The sequence below is a fragment of the Hyla sarda genome, chromosome 8 (genome assembly GCF_029499605.1).
Source record: "Hyla sarda isolate aHylSar1 chromosome 8, aHylSar1.hap1, whole genome shotgun sequence".
Taxonomy (NCBI): domain Eukaryota; kingdom Metazoa; phylum Chordata; class Amphibia; order Anura; family Hylidae; genus Hyla; species Hyla sarda.
Genome location: NC_079196.1, coordinates 57,064,742 through 57,088,058, shown reverse-complemented (window position 1 = coordinate 57,088,058; position 23,317 = coordinate 57,064,742). Strand labels below are relative to the sequence as shown.

At 44.2% G+C, this 23,317-nt stretch overlaps 1 protein-coding gene across 5 annotated transcripts in view; it reads left to right on the top strand.

The window, feature by feature from the left end:
* The window catches only part of WIPF1 (WAS/WASL interacting protein family member 1), a 120,006-nt gene that overhangs the window by 40,369 nt on the left and 56,320 nt on the right, over positions 1 to 23,317 (top strand). Inside the window, exon 3 of one of the 5 annotated variants that reach the window (XM_056535621.1) lies at positions 9,798 to 10,013. The exons of the other annotated variants lie outside the window; for them this stretch is intronic. The gene's annotated coding sequence lies outside the window, so the exon portion shown is untranslated. The remainder of the gene's footprint in view (positions 1 to 9,797; positions 10,014 to 23,317) is intronic. 5 annotated transcript variants of the gene reach the window in all.

The window sequence follows — 23,317 nt, the reverse complement described above, 5'->3', positions numbered from 1 at the left end:
TAGGGCAACCTTTACATTCAGAGAAATGGTATTTAATTAATAAACACTCAAACCAGTGCAGAAGTATAGATGATAGAAAAATCCCATGACTAAGCACTCATTGTTATTTAAAATAAAGAGAAGTCACTTTTAACAAGAAACACATTGACCACTTTCACAACAAGAAGCTTCTCTATGTTATGGCCGGGGAATGCATGCGGCAAGTAAAGGTCAGCAGCAGCTGGCGACAAGAAATTTGGAGCGGGCAAGCGAATCCGGTATTCTTTTAACATTGCCAAGTTACATAGTTACATAGTTACATAGTTACATAGTTAGTATGGTTGAAAAAAGACATACGTCCATCAAGTCCAACCAGGGGATTGAAGGGAAGGATGTAAGGGGATAAGGGAAAGGGATGTAGTTTTATAATTCTGCATAAGCATTAATGTTATCTTGTTCCAGGAATGTATCTAACCCTGCTTTAAAGCTGTTAATTGTTCCTGCTGTGACCAGTTCCTGAGGTAGACCGTTCCATAAATTCACAGTCCTCACGGTAAAGAAGGCGTGCCGCCCCTTTAGACTAAACCTTTTCTTCTCCAGACGGAGGGAGTGCCCCCTCGTCCTTTGGGGGGGTTTAACCTGGAACAGTTTTTCTCCATATTTTTTGTATGGGCCATTTATATACTTCTATACGTTTATCATATCCCCCCTTAAACGTCTCTTCTCAAGACTAAACAATTGTAACTCCTAAATCGCTCCTCATAGCTAAGATGTTCCATGCCCCATATTAGTTTAGTCGCGCGTCTCTGCACCCTTTCCAACTCCGCAGTGTCCCTTTTATGAACAGGCGACCAAAACTGAACAGCATATTCCAGGTGAGGCCGTACCAATGCTTTATATAGGGGGAGTATTATGTCCCTGTCCCTCGAGTCCATGCCTCTTTTTATACATGACAATATCCTGCCGGCTTTGGAAGCAGCAGCCTGACATTGCATGCTATTTTGTAGTCTGTGATCTACAAGTACACCCAGATCCTTCTCTACCAGTGACTCTGCCAGTTTAATCCCCCCTAAGACATACGACGCATGCAGGTTATTAGTACCCAGATGCATAACTTTACATTTATCCACATTGAACCTCATTTGCCAAGTGGATGCCCAGACACTTAGTCTATCCAAGTCATCTTGTAACTTATGCACATCCTCTATAGACTGTACCGTGCTACAAAGCTTGGTGTCACCTGCAAAGATAGAAACAGAGCTGTTAATACCATCCTCTATATCATTGATAAATAAATTAAACAGCAGCGGGCCCAGTACTGAACCTTGGGGTACACCACTAATAACTGGGGACCAATCAGAGTACGAATCATTTACCACCACTCTCTGGATACGATCCTTGAGCCAGTGTTCAATCCAGTTACAAACTAAAGTTTCCAAGCCCAAGGACCTTAACTTACCTGTCAGACGTCTGTGAGGGACAGTATCAAACGCTTTGGCAAAATCCAGAAACACTATATCCACAGCCATTCCTCTGTCAAGGCTTCTACTCACCTCTTCATAAAAGCAAATTAGATTGGTTTGACAACTTCTATCCTTAGTAAACCCATGCTGGCTATCACTTATAATACTATTATCCCCTATGTATTCCTGTATGTAATCCCTTATAAGTCCTTCAAACAATTTACCCACAATGCACGTTAGACTTACCGGTCTATAATTGCCTGGCGAAGACCTAGAACCCTTCTTGAAGATTGGTACCACATTAGCCTTGCGCCAGTCCCTTGGCACAATAAAAGACACCAGAGAATCTCTAAATATCATGAACAAGGGTACAGATATTACTGAACTTACCTCTCTAAGAACTCTTGGGTGTAGTCCATCCGGCCCTGGAGATTTGCTTACATTTACTTTACTTAACTTACCTTGTACCATCTCTACATTCAGTCCAGTTTGGAGGACAAAAGACATAACTGATGCATGAAATGGCATTTCAATGTGCAAGAATAATATAAGTATTTTGTAATATACTCCTTTTGTAAAAGACATCTGTTTTCATGTGGCATCTGATACATTTTTGATTATATATGGAATCTAAATAACATTAAGACTTCCATTTTTAAAGAAAAACAGGTGTAGACACATCCTAATGGATGATGTGCATGGCACAAGCCAATGCTTTAAAGGGGTACTCCGCCACTAGACATCTTATCCCCTATCCAAAGGATAGGGGATAAGATGTCAGATCGCCAGGGTCCCACTGCTGGGGACCCCCGGGATCGCTGCTGCAGCACCCCGCTATCATTACTGCGCAGATCGAGATCGCTCTGCACGTAATGACGGGCAATACAGGGGCCGGAGCATAGTTACGTCACGGCTCCGCCCCTCGTGACGTCATGGCCCACCCCGTCAATACAAGTCTATGGGGAGGGGGCGTGATGACATCCACGCCCCCTTCCCATAGACTTGTATTGACGGGGCGAGCCGTGATGTAATGAGGGGCGGAGCCATGATGTAACGATGCTCCGGCCCCTATATTGCCCGTCATTACTCACAGAGCGAACTCGCTCTGTGCGGTAATGATGGCATGGTGCCGCAGCGGCAATCCCCGGGGTCCCCAGCAGCGGGACCGCAGCGATCTAACATCTTATCCCCTATCCTTTGGATAGGGGATAAGATGCCAGGGGCAGAATACCCCTTTAAGTCTTTATTACAGGGCACGGAGCCTAGACAGCTCCTTTAGTATGGAGGAACACAGCCCCCATGTTGTACACAGGGCTGGTGGAAGGATTTTTGCCACTCTAGGCAAAACCTTAATTTGCCACCCCTTTTGCACTAGACTGTTACTAAATAAAATATCCTATACAGAGATCAATATTTCCACATACAGTGACCATGTAGTGGTAGATATTAGTTGTACACAGGCTCTGCAGGCCGTGTAAGTAATTACAGCTACATGTAGGGACCCAAAGGTGACGTCTTCTCAGATCAAAGTCAGTCACTTTTCCTTTTCTTCTTCATTTGGCCCAGACTATCATGAATTCTCCAGCCAATACTTACATTTGCAGAATCTGCTGAACAAATATTTTTACCCCTTAAGGACACAGCCCATTCTGGTCTTAAAGGGGTACTCCGGTGGAAAAAATAAATAATATTTTTTTTTTTTCTCAAATCAACTGGTGCTAGAAAGTTATACAGATTTGTAATTTACTTCTATTAAAAAAATCTTAATCCTTTCAGTACTCAGCTGCTGTATGCTCCAGAGGAAGTTGAGTTGTTCTTTTCAATCTGATCACGGTGCTCTCTGCTGACACCTCTGTCCACATGAGGAACTGTCCAGAGTAGGAGCAAATCCCCATAGTAATCCTCTCCTGCTATGGACAGTTCCTGACATGGACAGAGAGCACTGAGGTCAGACTGAAAAGAACAACAACAAAGAACTACACAACTTCCACCGGAGTACGCCGTTAAGGACACAGACAATTTTACAGCGTTTTTGTTTTTTCCTCCTCGCCACAGGCCCATGTAAGGGATGTTTTTGCATGAACAATTGTACTTTGTAATGACATCATATTACCATAAAATGTACAGCAAACCCCCAAAAATATTATTTGTGTGGGGAAATTGAAAAGAAAACTGAAATGTTGCAAACTTTTTGAGGGTTTTGTTTTCACGCTGTACAGTTCATGGTAAAAATGACGTTTTCTTTTTTCTTCTGTTGCTCTATTTAGACCACCTATAACATTCAAATTTTTCCGTATATGGGGCTGTATGAGGGCTACGTGATCTGTAGTTTTTTTGGTACAATTTTTTTGTATGTGTGACTATTTGATTGAATACAATTTTTTATATTTTTTTATATGATGTGACCAAAACCCAGGAATTATTTTTTATTTTTTGTTTACGCTGTTCACCAGCGATAGCAAAATTTTTTATAAATTATTATTTTTTTATGCTTTTTGGGAGTAAAATGGGAAAAGGGTAGGGGAGTTTTATTGGGGGAGGGGATCTTCCAAATTTTTTTCAAAACTTTTTTTTAACACTTTCTATGTTCTCATATGGGACTATTTGTAGTATAGGCATAGCACTGATAGTATTTATAGTATAGGCATAGCACTGATCAGTATTATCGGCGATCTTCTTCTCATGTCAGACCAGAGGAGAAGACCCCAGGAGAGCAGTGGAGGCAGGTCAGGGGGCCTCTGTCTGCCATCTTGGATGATTGCATCCCCATTTGAAACAACCTCTGAAAAGAGAAAGAAGTGATCTGATTGGTTGATATGGGCAACCCAGCAACTTTTCCTCTGGACAGATTTTGATAAATCTCCACCTAATAATGTAAGTCCATAGGATTGCTTTAGTCAGTTGTGCTTTTCTCCCCGATTGTTCTAACAATTCTTTGAGGTCTTAACACTTAGGCTATGTCCACACAGTAGGAAAATGTAGAGTATGTCCGCCCGGAAAACACAGGCGGACATTACGCACATTTTGAAAGTCTGGCGGGTGCCAGAAGTGCTCAGAAATGTGCCGTCTCGTAGATCGCAATGCATTTTCGAGCGAAATCCACTGAAAGAAAAGACAAGTCTATTCTTTCTGTGGACGGCGGAATCGAAAATTCCACCAGTTGCACAGTGCAGCAAAATCTCATTGAAATCAGTGGGATTCCGCGCTATCATCCTGCCGTATGAACATACCGCCTGACTCCATCCGATCAAAACTTTTGACGTGTCTCTAGGACAAAAGTTTTTTTTAAAGGGACAGGTACACTTTAAAGAGTATCTGTCAAGATCATGTTAAATTTTATAATCCTCCCAGTTCACTGCCCCCATCATGACAAACCACCCCCTGCCTTTATTTTTATTTTTTCAGTTTTCTACCTTGATATTGCTCTGTATTTTCTGCTCAGTCTCAGGGAAGGGGCGTTACCCAGCAGGCGTGATATCATCTGAAGCCATACAGGGGAGAACTTCATCCCTCACTCTGCTACACACAGCCCAGAGCAGTTCAGTGTGAGATGAGCTATGATTGGCTAAGGCTTCACACACACACACACACACACACGCTCAGCACTCCAGACTGCATTTCCTGATCTTAAACTTCTGCCAGGCCAAAGTCTGTGCAGATGGGGGGAAATGTGCTCTGGACAAGTAGGAAGACACAAATAAAAACACAAATAAAACATAGAAAACTTTTTTATTTTTTTTAAACAAAGTACATTAGACATTTTTTTAATGACAATGCCCATTTAAAGGGTATTTCCGATACTTTTTGGAGGTGCCATTCTCTTCGCTCTCCGTAGCTCATAGCTGTGCAATAGAAGACGAAGCTTCCCACCCTGTCTCCATAGCACCCATCTCCAGCGCTAGACCCAGCATAATGATTCAATGGCACAGGGGCCGGGTGCTGTGGAGATGGAGCGGGACGCTTTGTCTCCTATTGCATAGTTATATCCGGCGGGGAGAACCTCATCCGCAGTGCTGGTATTACAGGTGACTGTGAAGAAAAAGATAATTATAATTGGATTGATGGACTTTCCTACATTGTATCTGTCCTATAATCTACTACAATGCCCAGAGTCATTTCCTAGTCTATAGTCACAGGTTTTCCTGCCCGCAGCGAATAACAGTGATGCCTTTCTCCCTTCTTATTCCCTGTAACAATTGATCACTTCTTAATGTTTCTGCTGATTTGCAGTCTTTCCCACAACCCTATTTCCTCTTATAAGTGCATTAATGCCATGTTTTCCCCAGAGGCTGTTCAGGAGTTGACTTCCTCACATGATGTCTGTTTTTACAATGCTTTTTTTTTGGCCTTTTCATGAGGTAAACTGAATGGCGGATTTATAGAAAAGTTTCACATTTACGTCTATGGGGTTGCAGAGGATGTTAGCTCTACCCGACTGCAGGCCTGGATATACTGTATACATAGATCTCTACAGAGGCCGAGATTCGAAATAACATAAAAAAAAAAAAAAAAAAAAAAAAAAACAGCCATAAAACAATTTAAAAATGTTTTTATTTTGTTATAAATGCAATTTTCAAAAAGGTTACGCTGTGCTGAGATATTATCACTCAACACTATTCTATAAGGAGGGAGAAGGGGTACACGCAATGCAAAGGACCGGGTAGAAGTGATGGATTTGAGAAAGATAAAGAACTACTGTCCCTGTAAAAGGAGATAAACTAAGGAATAAAAACAACAATTCCTCCATTAACCTATTCCTATGACAATAAAATAGTTTTTGTAGCACAGTAAGTACAGGTATTTTATTAGGATATGACATAATTCTCTTCCCTCCAATGAATGGGCTGCCATGCTATATATACACATCTGCAAGTCTCATTCATGTGTGAAGACCAGTTGCTGCAAAACTACAACTCCCAGCATACCCGGACAGCCTTTGGCTGTCCGGGCATGCTGGGAGTTGTAGTTTTGCAACAGTTAGAGTCACGCTGGTTGGGAAACACTGGTTTAGTCTTGAAAAGTGGTTCTGTACCTTTTTTCGCGACTGTACCCCAAAGGGTGAAAGTATGTCCGCGGGTACCCCTTGCATGTAAATTTGCGTGGAACTTACACGCAAAGGGTACCCGCAGACAAAATAAGTAATAAAAATTACTTATTTTCATAATGGCATGTGCTTACCTTTGTACTAATGCGATACTTAAATCCCCTTGTGCCATTATTCCCCCCTCCCTCTGATCCCCTTTTGCCATTATCCTCCCCCTCTCCATCTTAGTGTCCTTGTGCCATTATTTCTCTCCCCCTCCGATCCCCCTGGGCTAACCCCCTGGGTTTTTATAAGTATAGATATATGTATATATGTAATTGCCTACCTGTTCGAGCATAGCAGGACCTGCGGGTCACGTGATTAGGTTAGAACTCTATGGTTTTGCTATAGGACCTTTGGAGGTTCCCATGACGTATTCACCCACAATGCAATGTAATGGTGAGTGACAGTCGTTATGGACCAATCCAAAATGGCCAGCCCCTGCCCATATAAGGGACCTGCGCCATCTTGATCCCTCTCTTGGGTTGCTGACTCTGGAAGAGGTAAAACCTCCGCAGCTTACAAGACAATTTACTAGGCCAAAGCCTTGCGGCCTAGGCCTCTAACATAGTGGATAGACTAAGCAATTCCCCGCTACTCAGCGCAAGATCACTGGACCTAATTACTCCCCTAAATCCAGCGGATCTCTGCTATACAATTCTTCAGAAGCTAAATTGGGCTTATCTGATCCCAACCGACTGTCAATCGCTGCTCGAGTTCTATGTAAAGAGACTTTGTTATCTGGACTGTTACTGTCACTACACGCACAGAAATTCCTCAGTAAAAGTTCCTGCAAGTTTTCAGTTAACAGTGGTTGTGGACAATCCTTTATTTCTGCATCACCTATTGCTCTTGGGAAGGGTGGCAATAGGTCTATCAAGAACACAGCATTTAACCCCCACCCTGGCGTCACGAGTGACAAGGGTTAACAGCGCCCTTAACTATCCTGCACAACAACACCCTAAATACCCTACACTCCCACAAGACAGTATCCTCTCATCCGCCACCACATATATATATATATATATATATATATATATATATATATACATACAATAACTTCCCTCCCTCCCATACACTTAGTTTTTACCTTTTTTTAACATTACCTGGCCTGTTTGGGTATACAGCCCTTCCAGTTCCCAGAGTCCCGTTTGGTGGGGCCGGACTGATGGGTGACGTCCTCCTTCGCTGTGCAGCACCTCTGCGCAACATCAGGGGACGTCACACGTCTGCCCAGCAACCACGCAGCCCCCGTAAAGTAGCCGCGGCAGCAGCTCCGGCCACGGAACTTTACAGAGAGCAGCCGTAGCCATTCCCCGCTCTGTGCTGACAAATACTGGCTAATGCATGGCCGGTATTTGTCAGCGCATTGACATACCCTCGCACAACCCGTGGCGTAAGTTGCAAGCGTATCACGGGTTGAGTACCCCTGGTCTAGAAGACCGCATATACATTAAGGACAAGTCGTCCAAAACCAAACCAGCCAACTGTTTAATGTGTATGATGACCTCTCCACACTTCCCTGAGTGGTTGTCGAATTTAGGAAAAACCCATTTCCAAAATGGTTCTGCCCCACTTTAGAAATGGCGTTTTCTGAACTAGACAAGTCCTTACAGAAACCCCTTAGTACAACATTTTCTAGGGGACTTTGTAGCCTGTCAGGCATATATCCTGCATCATCCACTGCAGGGAAAATGTAGTATTAGGGTGTATTCACGTGTACAGTATCCTGCACATATATGATGCGCAGGATTTGAAGCGGTGTTTAGTCATTTTGTTTGCAGCATAAAATCTGCTGCTTCAAATCCTGCACACCAAATATGCACAGAATACTGTATGAGTGAATAGAATATGCACATGACACTTAATGTGTGAACAGGGGCGGATTGACTGGCCGATTCATTCGGATGTGGTCCGAGGGCCCAGCCAGGTAAAGGGCCCGCCACTGCTATTGGAAATCTAGGCAGCTCACGTGCATACAGCTGAAAAGCCTCTTCTCTGTGTGAGCCACATCTGCGAGGAGATGTAACCTCAGCCCCTGCTGCACAGTGCAGGCAGGGCTGACGTCACTCATTGGTGCCTGCACTGTGGAGGATGAAAGAAATGACCCCCCCATCCCCCCGAGATAAAAAAAAAATAGTTTGGTATATTTATTTTACTGATGCCTACCTAATGTGGGGGAACTGCTGCCTACCTAATGTTGGGTACTTCTGCTGCCTACCTAATGTGCGCCAACTGCTGCCAATCTAATGTGGATGAATTTCTGCCTACCTAATGTAGGGAACTTCTGCTGCTTACCTAATGTGGGGGACTTCTGCTGCCTACCTAATGTGGGGGACTTCTGCTGCCTACCTAATGTGGGGGGATTTCTGATGCCTACCAAATGTGGGGGATTTCTGATGCCTACCTAATTTGGGGGAACTGCTGTCTACCTAATGATGGGGAACTGCTGCCTAACTAATGTGGGGACTTCTTCTACCTTCCTAATGTGGAGGACTTTTGCTGCCTAGCTAATGTGGAGGACTATCTACTACGTTCCTGCATAGCTAATATGGGGACTAACTACCAAACTAATAGGGGTGCTACCTACTACCTACATAGCTTATATGGGTTTTTTTATACAGGGGACTGCTTTCTGGGGGATTTACCTACAGAGGGCATGACTACTTACCTGGGGGACATAACCTACCTGGGGGCATGACCTACTAGGGGCCACTACCTACTGGGGCTACTACCTACTAGTACCTACCTCTCGAGACTAAACTCTGGATCTGCCAATGGGTGGAGTGGAGCACTGGCTACCTACTTGACTACCTGACTACCTAACTACTTACTTACATGCCTGGCTATCTAACTACCTACATACCTGACTGCCTAACTACCTATCTTGCTACCTACCTACATACCTGGCTACCTAACTACATACCTGGCTACCTAGCTACCTAACTATGTACATATCTGGCCTTCATACATGGCTGCCTAACTGTCAGGGTATGCTGGGAGTTGTAGTTTTGAACAGCTGGAGGGACAATGGTTGAGAAACACTGCATTAGATGGTCAACCAGTTTTACCAAAAATAGAAAAAAAAATGAGTATGGGTCCTTTCTATTGCATTCAAAGTGCCTAATAGGGCACGTGACTAGAAGTTATCTTCATAAGACAATCTACTTTAAGTACAGTTATCCCTTGCACGTAGAGATGTTTTATTAGAAATTTAGAAAAATCGAAATAATCCAATTTAATTCTATTTAATGCTCTGCTTAATCCTGAAGATTATACTGTATGGTAAGAGACTAAAACATCCCACTTGCATAGTCCAGCAGCCTCTGACACCCACAATGTAACTTTGTGAGATTACAGCAAAAAAACGGAATAATAAGGTGCAGTGAAGAGGAAGTTTGTCGTCATGTGCTGCTATAACAGGAAATGGACTACTTACATGATTTAGAGGAACTTACATCTTTAACAGACTAACAGCCTCAGTTCAGGTCAGTGGGATCTCCATATCAATGTTTTCGTTTTATTTATTTTTTTTCTTTAAAAATAAATGACCTTTTATACTCTGTATGATATAACATTTTGTAACTGGTACATTTTGTAAAGATGCTGAAGACATGCTACTATCTCGAAACTATCTTGTACTCTGAGATGGCTGAGGCTTTCTTAGAAAAGGAGTCGGTAGTTTTGCAGTATACATCATGTTAAGCCGTAGGGGCAACTGGATGGATAGATAAATTGATAGATATGAGATAGATAGATAGATAGATAGAAAGGTACGAGATAGATAGATAGGAGATAGATAGATAGATAGATAGATAGATACGAGATAGATAGATAGATAGATCGATAGATAGATAGATAAATAGATCTATAGAAATGAGATAGATAGATAGATATGAGATAGATAAATAGATAGATTAGATAGATAGACATTAGATAGATAGACAGACATATAGACACAGATAGATATTCTGTCTATCTATCTCATAGATCGGTGTTTCCCAAACAGGGTGCCTCCAGTTGTTGCAAAACTACAACTCCCAGCATGCCGGGAGTTGTAGTTTGGCCACAGCTGGAGGCACCCTGGTTGGTAAATACTAGAGATGAGCGAACTTACAGTAAATTCGATTCGTCACGAACTTCTCGGCTCGGCAGTTGATGACTTATCCTGCATAGATTAGTTCAGCTTTCAGGTGCTCCCGTGGGCTGGAAAAGGTGGATATAGTCCTAGGAGACTCTTTCCTAGGAATGTATCCACCTTTTCCAGCCCAACGGAGCACCTGAAAACTGAACTAATTTATGCAGGATAAGTCATCAACTGCCGAGCCGAGAAGTTTGTGACGAATCGAATTTACTGTAAGTTCGCTCATCTCTAGTAAATACTGTCATAGATAGATAGAGATAAAGAGATAGATATTAGATAGATATGAGATAGATACTGTAGATAGATAGATATAGACATTAGATAGATAGATATTCTGTTACCTGAATAGATCTACTTCCACAGATAGGATAACCAGACAGCAGTAATGGTTCCATTCGCAGAATGCTGTTTTGATTTTTAATTTCCCGCTATTGTTCTCTCCTGTCACTAAACTCCCTCCCATTCACGCAGGGAATGATTTGGTAATAGATTTATACTAGGGGAATTCCATATAGTGCTTTATTCTGGACCACGTGCTATATCTGGCATGTGGTCCAAGCTTCATTTCCAGAGGATCATGTCTTATATAAGTTTCAACCTATTAAAGGGGTACTCCCGTGGAAAGCTTTTTTTTTTTTTTTTTTTTTTTTTTTTTAAATCAACTGGTGCCAGAAAGTTAAACAGATTTGCAAATCACTTCTATTTAAAAATCTTAATCCTTCCAGTACTTTTTAGGGGCTGTATACTAAAGTGAAATCCAAAAAAGAAATGCATTTCCTCTGATGTCATGACCCCAGTGCTCTCTGCTGACCTCTGCTGTCCATTTTAGGAACTGTCCAGAGCAGGAGAAAATCCCCATAGCAAACATATGCTGCTCTGGACAGTTCCTAAAATGGACAGCAGAGGTCAGCAGAGAGCACTGTGATCATGACATCAGAGGAAATGCATTTCTTTATTGGATTTCTCTTTAGTATACAGCCCTAAAAAGTACTGGAAGGATTAAGATTTTTTAATAGAAGTGATTTACAGCTCTGTATAACTTTCTGGCACCAGTTGATTTAAAAAAAAAAAAAAAAAAGTTTTCCACGGGAGTACCCCTTTAACCCCTTCATGACCCAGCCCATTTTCACCTTCATGACCTGGGCATTTTTTGAAAATCTGACCACTGTCACTTTAAACATTAATAACTTTGGAATGCTTCTACTTATCATTCTGATTCAGAGATTGTTTTTTCGTGACATATTCTACTTTATGTAATTGGTAAAATTTCACTGATATTTGTATCCTTTCTTGGTAAAATATCTAAAACTTTCATGAAAATTTTGAAAATTTAGCATTTTTCTAACTTTGAAAATCTCTGCTTGAAAGGAAAATGGATATTCCAAATAAATTACATATTGATTCACATATACAATATGTCTACTTTGTGTTTGCATAAAAAAATTGACGAGTTTTTACTTTTGGAAGACACCAGAGGGATTCAAAGTTCCGCAGCAATTTTCCAATTTTTCTCAAGATTTTCAAAATCGTAATTTTTCAGGGCCCAGTTCAGGTTGGAAGTGGATTTTACGGGTCTTCATATTAGAAATACCCCATAAATGACCCCATTATAAAAACTGCACCCCCCAAAGTATTCAAAATCACATTCAGTAAGTGTTTTAACCCTTTAGGTGTTTCACAGGAATAGCAGCAAAGTGAAGGAGAAAATTATAAATCTTCATTTTTTACACTCGCATTTTCTTGTAGACCCAATTTTTTAATTTTTACAAGGGGTAAAAGGAGAGAAATCACCCTAAAATTTGTAACCCAATTTCTCTCGAGTAAGGAAATACCTCATATGCGTATGTAAAGTGTTCGGCGGGCGCAGTAGAGGGCTCAGAAGGGAAGGAGCGACAATGGGATTTTGGAGAGTGAGTTTTTCTGAAAGGGTTTTTGGGGGGCATGTCCCATTTAGGAAGCCTCTATGGTGCCAGAACAGTGGACCCCATTTTGGAAACTATACCCCTCATGGAATTTAATAAGGGGTGCAGTGAGCATTTACACCCCACTGGCGTTTGACAAATATTTGAAACAGTGGAATGTGCAAATCAAAAATCTTATTTTTCATTTTCACAGACCACTGTTCCAAAAATCTGTCATACACCAGTGGGGTGCAAATGCTCACTGCACCCCTTATTACATTCCGTGAGGGGTGTAGTTTCCAAAAAGAGGTCACATATGGATATTTATTGTTTTGCGTTTGTCAGAACTGCTGTAACAATCAGCCAGCCCTGTGCAAATCGCCTCAAATGTACATGGCGCACTCTCCCTTCTGGGCCCCAGAGAACTTTGCGCCCACATATGGGGTATCTCCGTACTCGGGAGAAATTGCATTACAAATTTAGAGGGTCTTTTTCCCTTTTACCTCTTGTGAAAATGAAAAGTATAGGGCAACACCAGCATGTCAGTGTAAAAAATTTATTTTTTTACACTAACATGCTGGTGTAGACCCCAACTTCACCTTTTCATAAGGGGTTAAAGAAGAAAAAGCCCCCCAAAATTTTTAAGGCAATTTCTCCCGAGTACGGTGATACCCCATATGTGTCCCAAAACTGTTGCCCTGAAATACGACAGGGCTCCAAAGTGAGAGAGCGCCATGCACATTTGAGGCCTGAATTAGGGATTTGCATAGGGGTGGACATAGGGGTATTCTATGCCAATGATTCCCAAACAGGGTGCCTCCAGCTGTTGCAAAACTCCCAGCATGCCTGGACAGTCAATGGCTGTCCGGCAATACTGGGAGTTATTATTTTGCAACAGCTGGAGGCTCCGTTTTGGAAACAGTAGCGTACCAGACGTTTTTCATTTTTTGGGGGGAGGGGGGCTGTGTAGGGGTATGTGTATATGTAGTGTTTTTTACTTTTTATTTTAGGTTAGTGTTAGTGTAGTGTAGTGTTTTTAGGGTACAGTCACATGGGCAGAGGTTCACAGCAAGTTTGCCGCTGGAAGTTTGAGCTGCAGCGCAAAATTTGCGCCATCTCAAACTTGCAGCACTCACTGTACCCTGTACATTCACATTGGGGGGAGGGGGCAAACATCCAGCTGTTGCAAACTCCGAGCATGCCCTTTGGCTGTCCGTGCATGCTGGGAGTTGTAGTTTTGCAACAGCTGGAGGAACACTGGTTTGGAAACACTAAGTTAAGTAATAAACTTTCAAGTGTTTTGCAACCAAACTTAGTGTTTCCAAACCAGTGTGCCTCCAGCTGTTGCAAAACTACAACTCCCAGCATGCATGGTCTGTCAGTGCATGCTGGGAGTTATAGTTTTGCAACAATTGCAACAGTTGGAGGCACTGAGGTAGGAAACGGACAATGTTTCCCAACTAGTGTGCCTCTAGTTGTTGCAAAACTACAACTCCCAGCATGCCCAGACTGCCCAGGCATGCTGGAAGTTGTAGTTCGGAAATATCTGAAGGATCATCTGTTGCCGAACTACAACTTCCAGCATGCTTGGGTAGTCTGGGCATGCTGGGAGTTGTAGTTTTGCAACATCTGGAGGTCCACAGTTTGGAGACCACTGTATAATGGTCTCCAATCTGTGCTCTTCCAGATGTTAGAGAACTACAACTCCCAGCATGCCTGGACAGACTGAGCATGCTGAGATTTGTAGTTTTGCAACATCTGGAAGAGCACAGATTGGAGACCATTATACAGTGGTCTCCAAACTGTGGGCCTCCAGATGTTGCAAAACTACAACTCCCAGCATGCCCAGGAAGCCAAAGGCTGTCTGGGCATGCTGGGAGTTGCAGTTTTGAAACTCTCAGAGGCAGCAGTGAGATCGCTTTACGGCGATCTCACTGCTGCCAATGAAGATGCCGCACTGCTGCTGCAAACTCACCTCCGGGACGCAGCGCAGCCGGGACCGCATGGAGGACGCCGGGACCGCTCGGGACACCGCTCTGACGGGTAAGTGACGCCGGGGGACGGGTCAGGGACACTTAGCAGAGCGGTGTGTGTCCCGATCCCCGTGATCGGGACTCACACACCGCGCTGCTAAGTATTTTCATAGCGAAACGCTGCTATCAGCTAGTCAGATTTGACCAGCTGATAGCAGCGATTGCTGGAGGGGGTGGGGGATGAAACCCCCCGTGGTCGCATGGTAAGATGGCTGGCTATCAGTGATAGCCACCATCTTTCCGGGCGCTGCGGGATGCCGCGAGTAGCGGCAGTAATGTTCATGACGTACCTGTATGTCATGGGTCGGGAACACCTTGCCACCCATGACATACAGGTATGTCATAGGTCGGGAAGGGGTTAAGCTTAGTCATCTTCTTCCTATTCAGTTTCATTTCAATGAGTGCCATAAAAGTTTAGTGTATGGTTTGTACAGAATCAGACAGATGTATTTTTATGGGAGACACGCCCACCGATGCTCGGTGCCATTTTCAAAAATATATTTATTTGTTAATTTTTGCATCTCTTGTGCATACATGTTTATCTGAGGAAGGGGGCTGTGACCCCAGAAACCATGCCTGATATTATTCCTACCTTCATACTAACTATGAAGACATGGTCTCAGATGGCAGAAGGTGCTCAACCCAAAATGCGGTTGTGCATTTATGCTGGGGGGGCAGATCCTCCACTTGTGGTCCGTTGCTGGGGGCAATCCTCAGCATAAAATGCATATAATGGAGGATGCCTGCAAAGGACCACTAGTACCACAATGGCATCCTATACCAGTTGAAGGCGTGGATGTGTAACATATAAAATAATACAAAAATATGAAAAATACAAAAATAGGTGCACTACTGTGGTAGATGTAAACAGTAACATTGACTAACCCTCAAAACTGATGTAAAATTGAGACATTAGCCAGTACATCCTTATATGAAGGACATACCTGAGCCTGCACACCAAAGCCAAGGTATCTCAAGTGGCCGATGATAAGCACAACAGGGGCCAGTGAGCAATTACAACAGCATTAGGTCTGGCTGACAGGCTGCTCCCAGGTTACCTCCAGTGTGGCTGAGCACACGTACAGTGGGAGGAGGGAGACAGGCTATAAGCCCCACCCAAGTTATCTGATATGTTGCCAGCCTCACCTTAACCCCTTAAGGACTCATGAGGTTCTCATACGTCTTCACTTCAGAGTCCTTAAGGACTCATGACGTATGAGAACGTCATGAGCTTTCCCGGCCCCCCGCAGCCAGCTGGAGCGGAGCCGGTGCCCGATGCCTGCTGAAATCGTTCAGCAGGCACTGCGGCATATCGCCTAGGGGGGTCATGATGACCCCCCATGTCCACGATTGCAGCACATCGCTGATCAATTCAGATCAGCGATGCGCTGCGATTCCGTTCCCCGCCGCTCGCCGATTTCATTCAGCAGACATCCCGGCAGTATACGGCGATCGCTGCAGGACGCCGTCAAGTATTAACCGCCGTTCTGCAGCGGTTCCGGGTAATCAGGGTCACATGTGACCTGGAAAAAGATGATGAATGGAGGTGTCATATACACCACCAATCATCATCCTTACTGTACTGCGGGCTGGCATTGTTGCCACCCCCCTCAGTACAGTTGTGATTGGGTGGCCAAAGTGGCCACACCAATCACAGTGTAATGGGAGGGGATGGTGGGGGCTAGGAGCATGTTGCTCCGTTCTGCCCGCTATTCCACTCAGATCTGGCGAGCAGGACGGAGCCCCGTGCTGCCACCATCCCCTCAGTGTGAAAAAAAGTGCCCCTTGCCCCCTTTCTGTGGCCCCTTGGCACAGAAATCTCCCAGGGTTAGCGTTAGATTAGGTAGGGACAGGTAAGGGTAAAAAAAAAAAAAAAAAAGTCATTTTTTTTTTTGGGGGGCGTACCTCAGTGGGTGTCCGTGGGTCCGTAGCACCTTTAGCTCCATGACCCCGGCCCTGCTGGATCGCTGCAGTCTGCCGCCAGCCTTTTTTTTGGGCGCATTTTTTTTTTTTCCTAAGCGTGTGTACGGACCCTCTTAGTCATAAAAGAGCTGTCCACCACCGTTTGTTAAAGCCCACCCACCGCTGATCAGTCCCGTAGTACTGATCAGCGGTTTTTTTTGTGGTGCCGGCGCTTTTTTTCGTGTTTTATTGCGTTTTTTTGCACCCATAGGCAGTCCGTGCCACCAGTAGTAGGCGTGTACTGTGTGGCCGGACTGTACCTGTGTGTGCGGCGTGCCTCACCGCTGTCAGTGATTTATCACTGATCAGCATTTTTTTTTTATTGGTACAGGCACTTTTTCGGTTAGCGCATTTTTTTTTTTGCACCCATAGGGGGTCCGTGCCACCAGTAGCAGGCGTGTACTGTGTGGATGGACCGTACCTGTGTGTGCAGCCTGTCCCACCGCTGTCAGTTATTTATCACTGATCAGTGGTTTTTTGGGGGGTTTAGGTGGGTGCATTTTTTCGGGGTTAAGCGTTTTTTTATTCTATTTCTCGGGTTTTTTGCGTGGGGGTCTGTGTACAAGCCACCAGCCACTGTTCTGGGCTGAGTGGCCGTACCCCCCACTGACTTCTGCGCCCCCTGCCGCCACAAGCGCTAATCAGTGTGCACAGGGCTTTGCCATAATTGCCTCCGACTCTGAAAGCGTCTCAGAGGACGAGGAAGACCCCACCTTCCTAATTTCCTCGTCCTCCTCATCATCTAGTTCTGATGATGAGCCACCAAGGCGGCGGAGACGCCTCCGTGCGGCGCCGCAAACCTCCTCTGTCCTTGACCCTGTGCCCCATGCTAGTATGAGTCCCCCTGGCGCTCATACTAGTGAAGCCCCCCTGCCAAGTTCACTGGTACCTCATACCGGAGAACTTGTCTGGACTCAGCCAGCGGACCACGAGCCTGTGATTCCTGAGTTTGTTGGCGACTCAGGAATCAAAATTAACATCGCCGGGTTCACTGAAAAAGACTTTTTCGGTCATTTTTTCAGTGACGACTTTGTTAATTTGATGGTTACACAGACGAATCTGTATGCCCAACAGTTCGTCGCCGCTAACCCGGGCTCATTTTTAGCTAGACCCGGCAGCTGGACTCCTGTCGATGCAGCCGAAATGAGGACCTTTTGGGGCCTCGTCCTGCATATGGGTATAGTTAAAAAACCCAGTGTCAGGCAATATTGGAGTGGGGACGTCTTTTACCAGACACCCCTCTACAGGATGACCATGGCAAGTTCCCGGTTCGAGGCCATTCGGAGATGTTTGCATTATGCTGATAATGCGGCATGTCCCCCCGAACTGATCCTGCGTATGACCACCTGTATAAAATCAGGCTGGTCATCAATCACTTCGGGGCCAGATTTTGGGAGGCCTATGTCCCGGAGCGGGAGGTCTCTATTGATGAGTCTCTCATTAGCTTCAAGGGGAGACTCAGCTTCCGGCAATACATTCCTACCAAGCGGGCGCGGTATGGCGTGAAGATGTATAAACTTTGCGAGAGTACCTCCAGGTACACTTGCAAGTTTATAGTGTATGAGGGACGAGGTTCCCGTTTTGAACCCCCAGAATGTCCCCCCACTCTGGGTGTTAGCGGGAAAATCGTTTGGGGCCTTTTGAACCCATTGCTAGATAAAGGTTACGACCTTTATGTGGATAACTTTTATACTAGTATCCCTCTCTTCACATCCCTCGCCGCCAGATCCACGGTCGCTTGTGGGACAGTCCGGGAGAATCAAAGAGGCCTTCCGCTCCATCATTCCCTACATGCTCCTATCCCCCGGGGTGAGTCCCGTGCCTTTTCCCATGAGAACCTGTTGTTGGTCCGGTATAAGGACAAGAGGGATGTCCTTATGCTCACCACTATTCACGGGAATGGCAGCACCCCTGTCCCTGTGCAAGGTACCGCGGGACCTGTCCTCAAGCCCGATTGTATTCTGGACTACAATGGGTATATGCGGGGAGTTGATCTTTCTGATCAAGTCCTCAAGCCATATAATGCCATGCGGAAAACACGTGTATGGTATAAAAAGGTTGCGGTCTACATGGTACAGGTTGCCATGTACAACTCTTTTATACTGTACCAGAATGCCGGCAACACAGGGACATTCCTGGAGTTTCAAGAGGTAGTTCTAAAGGCCCTCATCTATGGTGACCGCCAAAGAGCGGGTCAGAGCACCTCTGGAACTTTAGGTCCCCGGATCGTCCCCGGCCAACACTTTCCAGGTGTGATCCCCAACACTGGAAGGTCGGGACGAACCCAGAAAAGATGCAGAGTGTGTCACAGGAAGGGGAGACGGAGGGACACCACCATTCAGTGTGACACTTGCCCAGATAATCCGGGCCACTGCATAGGCTGCTTCAGGGAGTATCACACTTCCATGGAGTACTACATTTTCCATCCTTTGCCCTAAATTTAATTCCCCAGAATTTGGCTCCAATGTACCAGTCCAGGGTACATTGTCTTAAATTTTAAACCAAACCCCCCCCCCCCCCAAAAAAAATAAATAAAAAAAAAACAAAACCTCTTTCCCAATACCCCCAATATCTTTTTTTTCTTCCCCCTAAAAAATGGGTCATGGGACACAGAGTCAACAGCATTGGAGGTTTGCAGTTGCCTCAAATGCGCAATGCTCTCACTCCCCACCTGAGCGGGTTGCGCATTTGAGGTAACAGAATAGGGGCGGCCCCACACATCCCCTTCCCAGAATGATGATTCAGAGTATAGGGTTTGGGGCAGGCATCATTTTTACTTTTGGCTGTACTCTGGGTCATCATTCTTGAAAAATTATTGGCATATCAGTATTAAAATTGCAATTTTCTTTCCCCCATAGTACACTTCATCCATTCCTGGAAAATAAATGAAGGGAACACCCGTCTGTTCCAAATCTCCACTTCACCCCTATACACCTTCCCTAGGGGGTGTACTGTTTGTAATAGGTTCACATGTGGGTGTTCCTTTCTTGTATTTTCCTCTGAATGTATGTAACTGTTAGGTCCGTAACAAACATCCGCCTCAAATGCGAAGAGTTCTCGCTGAGCTCTGTCGTATTTCCAGGCGACAATTCAGAGTCACATGTTAGTTGTTCCCAGAAAAATGAAGCAGAGCATAGATTGAAAATTGCAATTTTCAAAAGCTACCCTTCATCCCTTCCTGGAAAATACATTTAGGAAACACCTGTGAGTTCAAAATGTCCTCTTTACCCCTATACCCATTCCTCAGGGTGGGTACTTTCTGTAATGGTGTCACATGTGGGTGTTTCATTTTTTTATTTTCCTCGGAATGTATGTAACCGTCAGTTACTGATATGCCATAGGCCACAAATACAAAGTGACCTCTATGACTTCTGAGCCTTGTTGTGCGCCCGCCCAGCACGTTACCCCATATGTGGATGTATTTGTATAGTCAGGGGGAAAAGCCCTCAAAAATGAGACCTGTAGTGCGCCAGCAGAGCACTTTTCACCCCCATATGGGGTGTTTTCTGAATCGCGAGAAATTGGGCTTCAAATTTTGTGGGGTATTTTCTGCTTTAACCCTTTGTAAAAATGTGAAATATTTGGGAAACCAAGCATTTTAGGTAAATATTTTTTTTTTTTACATAAGCAAAAGTTGTGAAACCCCTGTGGGGTATTAAGGTTCACTTTACCCCTTGTTACGTTTCCCAAGGGGTCTAGTTTCCAAAATGGTATGCCATGTGTTTTTTTTTTTGCTGTCCTGGCACCATAGGGGCTTCCTAAATGTGGCATGCCCCCAGAGCAAATTTTGCTTCCAAAAAGCCAAATGTGACTCCTTCTCTTCTGAGACTTGTAGTGCGCCAGCAGAGCACTTTTCACCCCCATATGGAGTCGGGATCGGGAAAAATTGGGCTTAAAATTTTGGGGGATATTTTCTGCTATTACCCTTTTTAAAAATGTAAAATTTTTAGGAAAACAAGCATTTTAGGTAAAACATTTTTTTTTTTTTTACATTTGCAAAAGTCATGAAACACCTGTGGGGTATTAAGGCTCACTTTATCCCTTGTTACATTCACCGAGGGGTCTTGTTTCCAAAATGGTATGCCATGTGTTTTTTTTTTGTTTTTTGCTGTTTTGACACCCTAGGGGCTTCCTAAAGGTGACATGCCCCCCAAAAACCATTTCAGAAAAATGTTCTCTCCAAAATCCTCTTGTCGCTCCTTCCCTTCTGAGCCCTCTACTGCGCCCGCCGAACACTTTACATAGACATATGAGGTATGTGCTTACTCGAGAGAAATTGGGCTACAAATACAAGTAAACATTTTCTCCTTTTACCACTCGCAAAAATTCAAAAATTGGGTCTACAAGAACATGCGAGTGTAAAATCATTTTGAATACTTTGGGGGGTGTAGTTTTTATAAAGGGGTGATTTATGGGGTATTTCTAATATGAAGACCCTTCAAATCCACTTCAAAACTCAACTGGTCCCTGAAAAATATCAAGAAATTTTGTGAAAAATTGGAAAATTGCTGCTGAACTTTGAAGCCCTCTGGTGTCTTCCAAAAGTAAAAACTCATAAATGTTATGATGCAAACATAAAGTAGACATATTGTATATGTGAACCAAAAAAATATTATTTTGAATATCCATTTTCCTTACAATCAGAGTGGTTCAAAGTTAGAAAAATGCAAACTTTTCATTTTTTTCATAAAATTTTGGGATTTTTCACCAAGAAAGGATGCAAGTTACCATAAAATTTTACCACTATGTTAAAGTAGAATATGTCATGAAAAAGCAATCTCTCGGAATCAGAATGATAAGTAAAAGCATTCCAGAGTTATTAATGTTTAAAGTGACAGTGGTCAGAATTGCAAAAAACGGCCGAGTCTTAAGTCTTAAGGTGAAAAATGGCTAAGTCCTTAAGGGGTTAATGCTACCTAAAGTGATAATAAGGCGCATTAGTATAACATTTCAAAATGTAAGGTTCATCTGTGAGGCCGGCAACATATCAGCCAACTTGGGTGGGGCTTATAGTCTGCCTCCCTCCTCCCATTGTATGTGTACTCAACCACACTGGAGGTAACCCGGGAGCAGCCTGTCAGCCGGACCTAATTCTGTTGTAATTGCCCACTGGCCCCTGGTTGTGCTTATCATGCACAGGTAGGTGTAGTTTTAGGTCCCGTGCCACTTGAGAAACCTTGACGTTGGCGTCCCGGCTCAGGTATGTCCTTCATATAAGGATATACTGGCTAATGTCTCAATTTTAAATCAGTTTTGAGGGTTCGTCAATGTTATTGTTTATATCTACCACAGTAGTGCACCTATTTTTGTATTTTCATATTTTTGTACCCTTTAGGATAGATATATGTTTATCACAGATATGCTAACATTCAGTCACTGTGGATTTGTACTGTATTTGTACCAAACATCTACTACTCATGCTGTGTAAAGCTATAGCTGTTTCCTCTGCCTTTCTGTATAATATATTGTGAAATTTACCTGGGTGTCTATACATGACAACTGCTGATATTCATCATCCAGCGTGATCTGCCATTGGCACTGAGAGCAGTGGCAAAGCAATAGGGGTTGCAAGGGTCACTGTTGTGACTGGGTCCCTTAGCCAGGATGCCACGACACTCTTTGCTGCCTCCTCCCAGCTACAGTTGCCAGTATAGCTGTATCACACAGACCCATTGATGCAGCACTGGATGCCCACAAGGCAGAAAGAGGAGGAGAAGTGCTGGAGGATGAGGGAGGGGTATGCTGGGGATTATGGGCTGCCCTCTGCCCCATTAGTGTATGCTGAGTCTGGACCCTCCATGGCCACCCACCTAGTATTATTTTTTATAAGGCTAATGGTGGGGGACATTGTGTGGATCCCAGCTTGAACGTTCCCTAGGCCATTTCCAGTGGCATTTAATTGCTTAATGACTATTATCATACCGTCATCTAACTCCTCGCTCACAACTGGAATTAGGTGTTAAAGGGGTATTCCGGGCAAAAACATCTTATCCCCTATCGAAAGGATAGGGAATAAGATGTCTGATCACGGGGGGGCCCGCTGCTGGGACCCCCAGCGATCTCCCTGCAGCAGCCCGCATTCTATCGGTAGCTGCGTCTGCAGTTTCGGAAACCGCCGGGCTTCCAAGACGGAGACGTGACGCAATGTCACGCCCCCTCCATTCATGTCTATGGGAGGGGACGTTGCGGCTGTTACGCCCCCTCCCATAGAAATTAATGGAGGGGGCGTGGTATGACGCCACGTCCCCATCTCGGAAGCCCGGCGGTTTCCGAAACTGCAGGCGCAGCTACGCATAGAATGCGGGCTGCTGCAGGGAGATTGCGGGGGTCCTCAGGCATCTTATCCCCTAAGTACCGTAATTGAAATTTTACAGTAAATATTCTGAAAGTGGTGGTATGTGAAAAGAAAAAATGGCTCCTTCTTTCTGGAAACAGTGCCACTGTAGTGAAGAACCTTGCCCAAAGGCTGTGTCGGGTAATGAAGCTCAGCCCCATTCACCTAAGTAGGTCTGACCTACTTTACTATACATGATGCATGGGCAAGAGAGGAGCAGCCATGCTTTTCTGATATCATACAATCCTTTTAATAATGGTATGAAATATAGCAAGATAATGTATGGCCCCAGCACCTAGTACATATGTAGTTACAGTGGAGAGATCAGACTTATATTTGCATTGACTTCGGTCTTGTTGTTCAGGCTTGAGAACATGCCGTCCATTGGCAGGGTATAATAGTTACCGTCTAATTATAG